At 45.5% G+C, this 12,390-nt stretch overlaps 1 long non-coding RNA gene across 2 annotated transcripts in view; it reads left to right on the top strand.

The window, feature by feature from the left end:
• Positions 1-12,390, top strand: part of LOC103563677 (uncharacterized) — a 67,644-nt gene that overhangs the window by 39,162 nt on the left and 16,092 nt on the right. The window contains exons 2-8 of one of the 2 annotated variants that reach the window (XR_011531697.1): positions 287-397; positions 1,743-5,996; positions 7,801-8,010; positions 8,178-8,305; positions 9,382-9,470; positions 10,396-10,480; positions 10,710-10,892. This is a non-coding gene — a long non-coding RNA (uncharacterized lncRNA). The remainder of the gene's footprint in view (positions 1-286; positions 398-1,742; positions 5,997-7,800; positions 8,011-8,177; positions 8,306-9,381; positions 9,471-10,395; positions 10,481-10,709; positions 10,893-12,390) is intronic. The other variant, XR_011531698.1, reaches the window with a different exon arrangement.

The following is a 12,390-nucleotide window of genomic DNA, read 5'->3' as shown; positions in this document are numbered from 1 at the left end:
GGAGGCAACCACCTCCCCAACCAAGACATGGAAAATTTTCAACTCGCCAAAGTTCCTTTCGGCCTTTTTAGTTACCCTAGCCCCAGCCCCGGGCAAGCGCTGACCTGCTTTCTGTCACTATAGATTAAGTTTGCCTGTTTTAGAATTTCCAATAAATGGAATCATACCATATTTTTTCTTTTGTGTCAGGCTTTTTCACCCAGGATCATGTTTTTGAGATTCATTCTTGTTGTTCTTGTATCCATAATTCCTTCTTTTTTATTTAAAATGCTGATTTTTGAAGTAGCAAGCAACTGTTCAAGGTACCACTCAGGAAGATGAGCAAATCGAGGAAGTCCCTCTGGCCTAAAAATTCTATCAACTTGCCCAGGAAATGAAGGCCTGAGAATTGCACCAGGTTAGTACACACCGCATTTAAGAACCAGCCAGGCACAGGAATTTCTGGGCTCCAGGAGGCCCGGACGATGGGGAGAGATGAAACCTTGGTGAATGATAGAATGCATTACAGAGGATGACAGGGCTATTTGTTCAGTTCTGTTATGAGTTCAGCAAAATGTGACAATCCTGGGAAATATAAATATATATTGCTATATTTATATGTGCATTTGTCTCAGGAGACCTGGCGGGGAGTGGTGGGTAGCAGAGTGCGTTCCTGTAGGATTGGAGTAGGCAGAGATAACTGGGTAAAGCAGAGCCTGTCCCAGATCACGTCAATGCACAGTCAATAAATACAAATGACCATGAGAGCTAATATTTATTGAGCACTTACTATGCATCAGGCACTGTGCTATGTCTGTTGTATGCATTGCTTCATTTAACCTGTGCCCACATCCTGTGTAGCTCTGCCTAAGTCCCCTCGCATCCCTTTCCCATATTCCTGCACACTGTTATCAGCGTGTGCTGTGCTCCCAGCAGCCAGCACCACGGCTCTGTGTGGGGGACAGTCCTCGAGCTACTGGAACCGCTTTGCTTCCCAGCTCAGAGAGCAGAAGTTCCTGAGACTTTACCGGTGACCAGCCAGTGCGGGGGACAATCACCCCAGCTCCCTCTGTCACCTGTCTTGTTCCCAGTCCTCCCCTCCATGGCATTTTGCTTGATTCTCAATCTTGCTTGGCCCCCTTCCCTTCCCTAGTCCCACTCCTCAGTTTGGGGACACTTCTTAATAAACCACGTTCACATGAGTCCTCATCTCAGGTTTGGCTTCTGGGGACCCCAAACTTAGGCAAGATACTGTTAGTACAGTCATTTTACAAATGAGGAAACTGAGGTTGTCTCTCTCTCTCTTACATACACATACACTCTCTTTCTCCCTCTCTTTTTCTTCTCTCCCTCCCTCCCTCCCTCTCTCCCTCCCTCTCTCTCTCTCTCTCTCTCTCTCTCTCACACACACACACACACACACACACATACACACATCGAGCTAACACCTACTCATCCTTCAGATGAAAGCTTGAACTTCACCCTCTCAGGCGGTCCTCCCTGATTCCCAGTCTAGCTGAAGGCTCTCAGAGCCGTCCTTTGTAGTGCTCACTTTGGTTCTCAGTCTACAATGATCTGTGTGATGATTTTCACTAGTCACCATCCCCCTGCTAGACTGCTGGCTCTGGGAGTTCAGGGACCCCATCTCTTGTGCTCTTAGCTGTATCTCCAGCACCCTAGCAGAGCTTCTAGAACATAGTGATTGCTCAGTAAATATTTCCTGAATGGACGAATGATTTGAAGTTCCTTTAATTTCCTCACAGGTGCTCGCTGGCCTCCTAGATGCATCTCAGACTCTGCATGGGCCAGAAATGAGTAATGTATAACCCCCAAGGGTGACATAAGATCTCCCACCCAATTCTGTTCTTCTGGGTATTTAGGGAAGAGCAATATCCAGGGCAAGGTGATGGTACTTCGCTCCACGGGACAGAAATTTAGCATCAACTGGAGAGTTGAATCTAGAGGGTGGTCTGGGAGGCTGGGTAGAATTGGATTGATTATTAGGAGAAAATTCGAATAATATCATTTAAGTACACACACATTCTGAATTAAATACACATTTGTGGATCCCTGTACTTCTTAATAAAAGGACACTTAGTTCCAAGTTCTCGTTAAGAAGCTGATAAGCATCCATTTTCTTCTATTCCGACAATGATTATTCCTCAACTCTATAAAATTTACAAACTGCTTCGGAAGCATTGGTGGAGAAAGGTGCTGTATGAATATATGAGATTATTGAAATAAATGCTGATTTAGAGATTTCCCAGGTGGAGAGTTAAAATATACTGGGGCACATGCACCCACTCTCACCCCACCCTCAGGGTACTTTCCGCTCTGATCAGCGGAGATAAATTTTCCGACCTGACAGTTGACTGTAAATCAAGAAGTGTGTTTTAATAGTCACCACCTTTCTGCTTCTGTGTGCTGCTGTCTGAGGCAATCCTTCACCTCCCGGGACACAAGACCTGAAGGATTTTGGCACATTCTCTCCCCTGCACATGGAGAGGTGGTGCTTAGCAGCAAGGTAAATATTGGCAGGCTTGTAGGCGAGCAGTGAATATAAATAAGTCAGGACATCCTTAGAAAAGTTCATCTCTGGATCCACCGTTCTTTTTGCCAATAGGTAAGAAAATAGAAAATCATGAGTTTCTCAGGTTTTTGCCAAATCACAACAAGATATTTTTGTAACAATATAAAAGCTAGAAAGTATTTGAGAGTCAGTAAATGCTGAATAAATAATTCTGAAGGTGAACACATGCCCTTATTGCCACAAGCCCTGATTACTGGGTTGGATTACTACACTTGCTCCTCCTGACTTTATCCCTCATAATCCTGTCCATCAACGTTTGCTTGGAGTAACGCAAATAAACCAGGCTGTTCCATGCCCCAGTGTCTTTGCACCTGCTGCTGTGTATGCCCGGACTGGAACGCTTTCCATTAATCCACGTGGGCCAGGGACATTTTCTGATCTTTCAACACTTGGTACCAGGATCACCTTTAATTTGCTTTATGAAGCTTTTCTTGACAAACTCTCTCACTCCCAGACCTGCCACTTCATCCTGTACAAATGTGATTGCACATGTCTATTTAACACAAACATCACTGGCCTCTCTTGGCAAGTCTCTGCTCATATCCTGTACTCCCTCTGAGGCCATAATCAACACTTCATTGCTACCCAGTTGCCCTTTGTGACTTCTCAAGCCTCTTCCCAAAGCATTTTGAGTAATGTAGCTTTTATTGAAATGTTCACAAGGGAGAAAAGTGGAGGGCTTACACTGAACACCATGTGGCCAAACTTCATAAAAATCCCCACTAAAAATCTCCATCATTCCAAAAGCCTGTTCTCCTTTTGCCAGCTGCCTTCTCTCCTCTGTCTCTTCCATTCTCTGCTCTCCTCTAACCTCCTTTCACCCTTGGATCCCTCAACACGGCCACAATCCCAGCTCACAATCCAGCCCTTTCAGCCCTTTCTCCTTCATTAACTTGTGTCCTTGAAGTTTTAGGTCCTATTCATCAAACAAAGTATCTCTGTGAGATCACTCCCCTTTAAAAGGCAAGGGTCACAAAATCTCCACATTTCTTCTCCTTCCACTAAAGACTGGAGCAACTTGAGGGTAGGAATCAAGCCCTATACACTTTTGCATCTCTTCTGCAAAATATTTAAAATATTGTGAAATGGAAGAAGAAATAAATGAAAAAATATAGCCACAGGTTAAAATCCCCAAAGCCCCACTCTAATCACAGTTTTCTTCTGTTTGAAGATCTTCCTTACCTCGTGAACTCATGCTTTGGTCATCTGCCATTTCTCCCTGACTCTAGCACTCTGCCCCGCCATGATGGGCCCTCTCCACTCCAGCCCACTGGGCATGTTCTTGCCCTCAGGTGCTCATTCGGGTTGTCTCTCCAGGCCTAGAATAATCTATGTCATTCATGAGGATGGTTGGCGGTGGTTTACCATCACCCTATTGGAGGCCAAGGTAGACGCAACTGTTCTGGTTTCGTAGGTCCGTCCTAACCCTTCCCAGTCTTCAAGGCTCAGTGCGGGTCTTTGCTTCCTCAGCAGACTTCATGGAGGTCTGCAGTCCAGGCGTAATGCTCTCTCTCATGTCCTTAGGACATAAGCCTTGAACACATCCACTCTGATGGCACTTAATCATTCAGCCTTATATCATTGTTAAATTTGGGGTATGGGGCCTTGAGGTCATCCTCTTTCCAAAATGTGGTCATCATTAGGTCTGTTCACCAAAATTTTAGGTGTTTTCCTCATTTCTAGACTTGTGGTAAGTTTGTACTTGTCTAACCCCTTGAAGCTATGTGTGGCTGTCTAATTGACTCTGGCTAATGACATGTGAACAGAATTGACATAAGCCCCTTTGGGAAATAAGCTTTCAGAGGAAGAGTGATGGATCATGCTGTCTTTCCCTCTGACATGGCGACTGGCAGTGTTTGAGGCATCTGGTGGATTGTCCATCAGCCTGGGTCTGTGAATGAGGACCCAGCGATTCACATGGGCATTTGGTATGAGCAAGAAGTAAACCTTTGTTATGTTATGCCATTTAGATTCAGAGATTATTTGAACAATTAATAACATAAATAAATAAATGTGTGTTGCTGCAGCACAACCAATCCTATCCAGACAGACTCTAAGTTCCCTGAAGGCAGCACTCAGGTATAACTCACCTTTCTGTCCCCCAGAGAACATAGCACAATGCCTCACGGATGTTCGAGAACTACTGCTGATTGATTAGACATACTGTGATAAGGTAAAATATATGAGACTAGAGAGTAGTACTTGGTGTCAGGACTTCAACTTGAGACTTAGCCTCTAAAAAACCAAAATAAATGTACGTGATGATTTCAGTAGTATTCCAATAAGATCGTTGCATACAGGGAGGCAGAAGAGTGTAATGCAAGGAACCTGGGCTCTCTAGCTTGATAGACCTGGTTCAAGTGCAAGCTTTACCAGGTACTTGGCTGCATGACCTTGGGCTGGTTATTTAAGGTCTTTGAGGCTGGGAGAACATCACTACTTACTAGGAAGGATTATTGTGGGGATTAAACAAGAGAATGTATGTAAAGCCCTTGGCACATAATGAATGGTCAACAAACGTCATTCTCTTAGGCTCTCCTCCCACCAACTGCGTGTGGGTTGGTATGAACTCTTGCTTAATTCTCTGGGAACTACTTCCCTTCATTTACACCCTCTGAGACCTTGGTTGCTCGCCTAGTCCCTGGATTTCTTTAGCTTGGCCTACCTCAGATCCTTAGGATTTTGCTTTCCCTACCCCATGCACACTCTGGCCTTCTGAGAAATTCCATATGCAAATGGTCACAGTTGACAGGAGCCCTTGGCAAAGGACTGCAATGGGGGAAAAGGGTTCTTGAGACAGACTGTCTGCTGCCCCAAATTTAAAATAGGGCCCTTGGTAAGGTGTGTATAGTCAGGGAGGTGATCTCTATGGGGAAGAAAGAATTTAAGATGTCATGGTGACCAGTTCCAAGGAAGCCCCACCTTGGCCTGTGCCCTGGCTCTAATGGCGGGGGGTTCTTCTCTTGAATCCTGGGATTGTATCAGTGATGGTCGCAGAGAGGTCTGTGAGATTATCTTCAATGACTGACTCCTTCCACAGACTGGGTCTTGGTGTGGGGCCCGAGGGCTTATGTTTTCTTGGACTCCTGGCCCAGTGAACTGTGTGTTTACAGGTTTACAATTGTCCCTGACTGAGTCCTTGAGGCCACCTCCCCCCTTCCCCTCCCCATGGAGCGCAACCGTGATGTGGCATATCTAACCACCCCAAGGTGCTTGTGTAACTTGTTTTTCAAAGTCTTGGCAGGAGCTCCGGTCCTGAAGTGAGAAAGGGTGTTTACATTCTGGAAGAGCAGTGCCGACAAATGTCTTGCATCAGGGCTGTTCTCCACCAATCTCTGCTTCCCAGTTTTCTTCTCTGTGGGATGGCTTGTGACAGCCACAGAGATAGTCTGGGACCTGGAAGAAACGAGCCTGAACGTGAAAGCAGGTAGGCTGTGAGGCGGCCCTCATGAAGCTTCAGGGCTATGTAAACCGCCCTCCCTGGAAAGGTGAGGAGCTTCTTGAGGATGAGGCGTTTGCTGCCCCACTGCCTGGTGCAGGGCCTCACACAGAGCGCAGCGCTGCATGCAGGCGCTCAACAGACACGCGCTAAGTCAGTACACGGTGAAAATACGTGGGAAGGCAACATTTGAGAGGACACGTTGGGAACTGACACCCCAGTTAACAGCTTTCTTGGAACAGTACTTACAGTAATAACAACAACGGTTATTGGTTATACCTCCTCTATGCCAAGCAAAGGCGTATATTATTTCCTTAAATTCTACCATAGTCAATAGTTCTAGCAAGACGTAGTCCTCTCTCCAGTGAATAGCGGAGGGCACGGAGACTCATGGGCAGAGTCTGAGCATCTCACCCGAGGTCACGGAGACAGTAAACCCGAATTCCGAGCCCCTTGGGTGCACGGAAGCCAGTGCTTTTCCGCTTCCGGTTCCTCCACACCGCCCCTCACCCCTGCTGTCTCTGCCTCGTGAAACAACGGTAGGGCAGCTGTCCGTTCTTTTCGTCATTTCTTCCTCTAGCAAATAGGCGTGAATTCAGAACGGAAAGAGCACTGGGGCGGCAGCCCCATTCCAGATGTCTGCTTTGTCATCCTTAAGAACACCCGCCCGTGTTCAAGGCCTTCTAGTACCTCAGTCTCGCAACCCTCCCTGGAGAGCGCCCTCCCCTCCCCTCCTCCCTTCCTCCCTCCCTTCCTCGTGGCCACTCAAGGCTTCCTTCTTTTCTTCTTCTGCCTGGCATCAAGGCCAGGTTTTCACTTCACTAGAAAAACCTTGCTACAGGTGTTATTCTATGGACAGTCCCTGGCACTCAAATGTGCACTCAATAAATATTTACTGAATTGCACGCTAAATTCTAGACAAAAGAAGAAAAGAGTGGATCCAGAAGAAAATTGAAAAGCTTCGGGAGTGGGGGAGTGAGTGCAATAACCAACTCTCTTTCCTTCCCCCTGCCCGCCCCCCTCCCTTAGGAGGGAAGCAGCGGCACGGTCAGTGTTAAGGCTGTCATTTGATTACAGTAACATCCAAACAGATTGAAAAGCTCCCATCAATGCCGGAGCAGAAGTGCACACGCAGGGGGTTGTTTCCTTGGAAATGTTTCAGCTGTGATTACTTTCCAAAGAGAAATAGCCAAAACACTTCCTTGACCCTCTGGGGAGAAGAAGTCACAATTGGACAGAAAGTCATTTCTGTGGCCTTTCGTTCGTGTGTGTGTGTGTGTGTGTGTGTGTGTGTGTGTGTGTGTGTGGCGCATGCGCGTGCCGCTGCACCTTTGGCGTGTACTGTCCGTAGGGCGCCTTTGACAGCCGGTCTATTCAAAGGCTGGGGCCGTGGGTTGGCGGCTCGGTGCCTGCCGCCGCGGTGGCTGAGATCATGCTGTTGATTTTATTTTACAGAGAGCAGCCCGGCCTGTTGTGCAGAGTACAGAATGTTCTCTTCTGTGAACTGAGCTTGAACTTTTCCAACCCACTTTGTTTGGGGAACCATACAGACACAGAGGGGAAAAGATAGGGAAGATAACCCCCAAATGGTTGAAATCATTGTGTTCTCTCTGATTTTGGCACAGATCGTTTGCTTTTCACTGCTCCAAATTAAAAATCCCAAGCATTACAGTTCTTGGAAAAATGGAATGCCTGTGATGTCTTTTCTCTAACTCAGGGCTCTGGCTTTGACTTTGGAAATTAACAAGTCGGTCACTGTCACTCCTCAATTTCCTTTTTTTTTTTCTCCTAGGCATTCAAGGGACAGGGACAACAAAAGCTGTTTCCCTATAAGGAAAAGAAAAGGTTCCCAGTGCCTGTGACTTCTCTCCCAGTTGTTCAGGCTGTCACAACATTACAAATAGTGTTCCCCAATTTGCCATATGGCCTGAGATTTCATAATGAGGGCTTTGGGTCTTTGGCCTTCATATACATCACCAACATGAGAAGCTGCCAATGCTTGGTAAAGTGGTTTGAAATTTATCTTTGAAAACCATTGTCTAGTCTTAGGCTCGAGTCTCCAGTTTGGGGATACACGGATAAATGTTTAGGGGGGGCTGCTTAGAGAATCTGAGGCAAGACCCCTATTGGATAGGCAGCAGTTTTCCGACTTCTTGTTATTTTTAATAGCAGTGGATTCCTTTCTTTATACGAAAACTTACCAAAAACTCGCTAGTGAAGCAGGAAGAGCACAACTTTGTGGGAGCGGAGCTGGGAATCTGAAGTGTGAGCGCTGGATTTGAGTCTCCTAAGCATGGGTATGTCTATCATATTGGACAAGTCATGTTTTCTAAAACTTGATTGGTGAAAGGGGCATAAAGCTTGTCTTGTGTACTTGCAGAGTCATTTATACGAGTTGAGTGCTATCCCGCTGTACCGACAAAAGAGATTCTCCTCTTGAATTTGCAGCTCCATCACCTACCTCATAGTTTGGGGGCTGCTGCCTCGTGGCTCTTGCTCATAGCTGGCAACTGGGAGATTCCTACAAGACTAACTTTACTTCTGAGATGATTCTAGTTTCTCAAGATTCCCTGCAGCCTTTTTTCTTTTTAAGTCAACGTGCCATCAGAATATTGGTTAATTAGTTCCTTCATTCCATAAACTTCCTTTGAATACTTGCTAGGTTTAAGTTACTGGATGGGATCTAGGAGTTTGGAGATGAGTAGAATGTGTTCAATGACTTCAAAGAGTTTGTTGTCCAGTGGGAGAAGCAGAAATACACACACACATACATATACATACATACACATACTGCCCATATACACACATAGTATGTATATACATATGTAATACTTACTGTATAAAGGAAGTTGATACATGTTTAACGGAGCTACAAGTAATAAACTGTGAAGGCAGAGTGTCACAGGAACAAGATGAGGATTCTAATAGGTGGAAGTTGAGGCAAGATCAGTCTAGACAGCAAAAGGAATCATGAAAATTGATGGTCTTTGTTAATAGAAGCGTGTAGTATATTTGGGTAATAAAGAGTAGTTCTTGTGGCCGAGCAGTTGATGCTAGAGTATGTGGGAAGAAGCAAAATAATAGATTGAGCCTAAATCAGGATGTCCACATCTCCCGCTTGTGCCCGTTTTAACCTTTCTTGCTAATTTTGTATGAAGCCTCAGAATCCTTCTCAACACAATTCCCCAAGAAGCCACCACTAATCATTTGGAGTTGGCATTTGAGATAAAATCATTTTTCATTCCTGGCTTGGGCCTTAAATCCCATGCTTACATATTTATATTTTATTTGGTTGTTCTTGGGGAATTACTGCATGTTTTTAAGAATCAGAATATACAAATGAATGACATGATTCAACCTATGATTTTATAAGGTAGCTGATGACCACAGGAAGGATCCGTGAGAAAGGCCAGAGAGTGGAAACTGAAACTGACTGACAACAGACTGGAAAGAGAGAGTCTGGTAAGAAGACTTCACAAATCATCTACAACAGCATGAGTGGGAGGGAAAAGTAGGTTAGACGGATAGGGCATTGTGGAGGTAGAAATGATAGAACTTGCTGATGCTGGAGGGAGAAAGAAGACTTGATGATAACTGAGTTTTCTCATCTGGGTTATGGGGAGAAGATTGCTCTGGTCTGAACGTGTCCCCCTCCCAATTCATATAGAGAAATCCTAACTTCCAAAGATAATGGTATTAGGAGGTAGGACCTTTGGGAGGGGCTTAAGTCATGAGGTGGAGCTCCCATGGGTGAGACCAGTGCCTTTCTTGTAAGAGAGGCTCCAGAGAGATCCCTAGCCCCTTCTGCCATGTGAAGATACAACGAGAAGTCTTTGATCCAGAAGAGGGCCCTCAGCCAACCATGCTGGTGCCGTGATCTTGGACTTCCAGCCTCCAGAACTGTGAGAAATATATCTTTATTGTTTGTAAGCTACTCAATCTATGATATTTTGTGACAGCAGCTTGAATGGACTAAGACAGGGGCCCAAAGAAGGAACGCAGGAAGAAGAGCTTTTTATTCTTTTAATAAAGGGAAGATGAGGTATTGAGTTTCAGACAGGTTGGACTTGAGGGATACGTGCGATATCTATGGAGAGAATTCCAGCCATCATTTGGAATTACACATCTGGAGCCAAGAGCTAAAGAAGTAATTCAGGATTCAGCCACATAGAGGAACCAAAGAAAGCCCTAGGAAGAGAGCCACACAGGTCATGTACAGACCTGCAGGAAGAGAGGGCCAGGTTAGACCTTGGGAAGTGCTTATGTTAATGAACAGCAGAAGAAGGGTGTCTGAGAAGTAATATAAATTCCTAATAATATGAGGCGCCATTAGTTAGATCTGGTCCTCCGTTCCCGTATCTGAGCATCTGATTCTTCTTTAATACAGAACAATGACTCACCTGAATGCAACCTGTTTGGTGTCTGTCTGAGAATTCAAGAAATAGGTAGTTTTCTCCTGCATGTCCTTTAAGGTAGTGTTTCCCAAACTCTTTTGATGGTTGACCATGACCCACAGTGAGAAATATATTTTACACATACATATATAATTACGTAACTAAAATAAAAGGCTTCGATGAAACAATATCTACCTGTACCTTCTGCAATTAATGCTATTTTCTATTTTATTCTATTTCATTAAAAAAATGCTGGTTGGGGCCCCATATGTTGATATCACAACCACTAATGTGTGACTGCTTGCAGGAGCCGGGATTAAGGGACTGTGGTTTCTGCAAGTCCGCTGTCCGTCTAGGGGTTGGCATCTTCCAGGAGAGGCTAGAGCTTGTGAGTCTCAGCTCAGCCTGAGGACCCATGGAGAAGAACGTAATTCCAGCTCCAAAGGCCTCTCTTGCACAGAAGAATTTTTAGCGTTGAGAGGAAGTCTAGGTGAGTTCCACCAGCAGGGTTGGTTATATTGCTCCCAAATGCAAATAATAATAATAATAACAACAATGATACCTATTAAGTCAGGCACTTTACATACATTATTAACACAATTCCATAATAAGCCTGTAAGGGAAGTGTAATTATTTCCTCCATTTTACAGATGAGAAATGCTGAGGCCAAGAGAGAGAACTTGCCCATGATCATACAGCCAGTAAATGGGGAAGCTGAGATTCAAACTCAGTCAGTCGGCTTGCGGAATTGTGACAATAAGCTGTATCTTCTGGGTCTGGCTGGGCCCCTGCCATCCCTGTCAGTTCCTGTGTATCTCTTAGCAAGGACTGGTCTTTTCTCATGGTGCTCTGTTCCTTCTCCCAGTGGACCCTTGGTGCATTTAAAAGTTTCATGAATATAACCAAATATCTGACGTGTTCAGGAAGTAGAGGCAGGAAAAGAGAAAGGAGAGGGAAAAGTAAGGCGGCAGTGGGGTGGGTTGAGGAATGTGCTTTTGAGGCTGGGTTGGAGCAGGCAGTGTGAAGGGGTACAGTGCTGCTCCTCATCACCATTACCTGGCAACAGCGTCTGGACCACCTCTGCTTCCATCTTCACCCCTGACAATCCATCCACCCTCCACATGTCCACTAGGCTTATCTTTCCAAAGCAGCACTGTCCTCATCACTCCCCTAGTTCGTGCTTCCTGCTGACATATCTGACTTTTCCTGTCCCCAACTGAACTCTTCCTCTCTCCCTCAACGCCAACTCCCCCTTCCCGCCCCACCCACCGTCTGCTCTTCAGATGGCCATTCCAGACTCGCAGTTGGCCCCACCCTCCCTTCCCCACTCCTGTCCCACTATTTCCCCACATGAAGCTCAGCCTGGCAAGTTTTCTGTCTGTCCCTGCAAGCATGGGGCTTGTCTGATCTCAGCGCCTTCGCCCATGTTGTGTCCCTGCCTGGAATGCACCCATCCTCCACCCCCTCTCTATACCTACTCATCCTTCAGACCCAGTTCAGGGCTTGCCTCTACCCTGATAGCTTCCTCTGATCTCTTCCTTTATCTTTGCAAATCTGCTTTTGCATCATCCCTTTAGGAATATCACCAAATACTGTAGAGTATTTAAATGGTTCATGTTTATACCCTCAACCAGATTCATTCATTCATTTTGAAACTATTTATTGAATTGCCTGTTAAGTTGCAGACACAGGAAGTTCAATGACAATGAAAGCAGAAGAGGTGTTATAACTCCAGGATCCACAAACAGGGCCAGAACAGTGTGGTGGAGGGCTATTGTTCTTTTTTTTTTTTTCTTTTAAAGATTGGCAGCTGAGCTAACATCTGTTGCTAATCTTCCTCTTTTTTTTCTTCTTCTTCTTCTCTCCAAATCCCTCCAGTACATAGTTGTGTATTCTAGTTGTAGGTCCTTCTGGTTGTGTTATGTGGGACACCCCCTCAGCATGGCCTGATGAGCGGTGCCATGTCTGTGTCCAGGATCTGAACCGGT

This window comes from Equus przewalskii, chromosome 22 (genome assembly GCF_037783145.1).
Source record: "Equus przewalskii isolate Varuska chromosome 22, EquPr2, whole genome shotgun sequence".
In the NCBI taxonomy this organism is placed as follows: Eukaryota; Metazoa; Chordata; class Mammalia; order Perissodactyla; family Equidae; genus Equus; species Equus przewalskii.
This window is presented reverse-complemented; position numbering and strand designations above follow the sequence as displayed.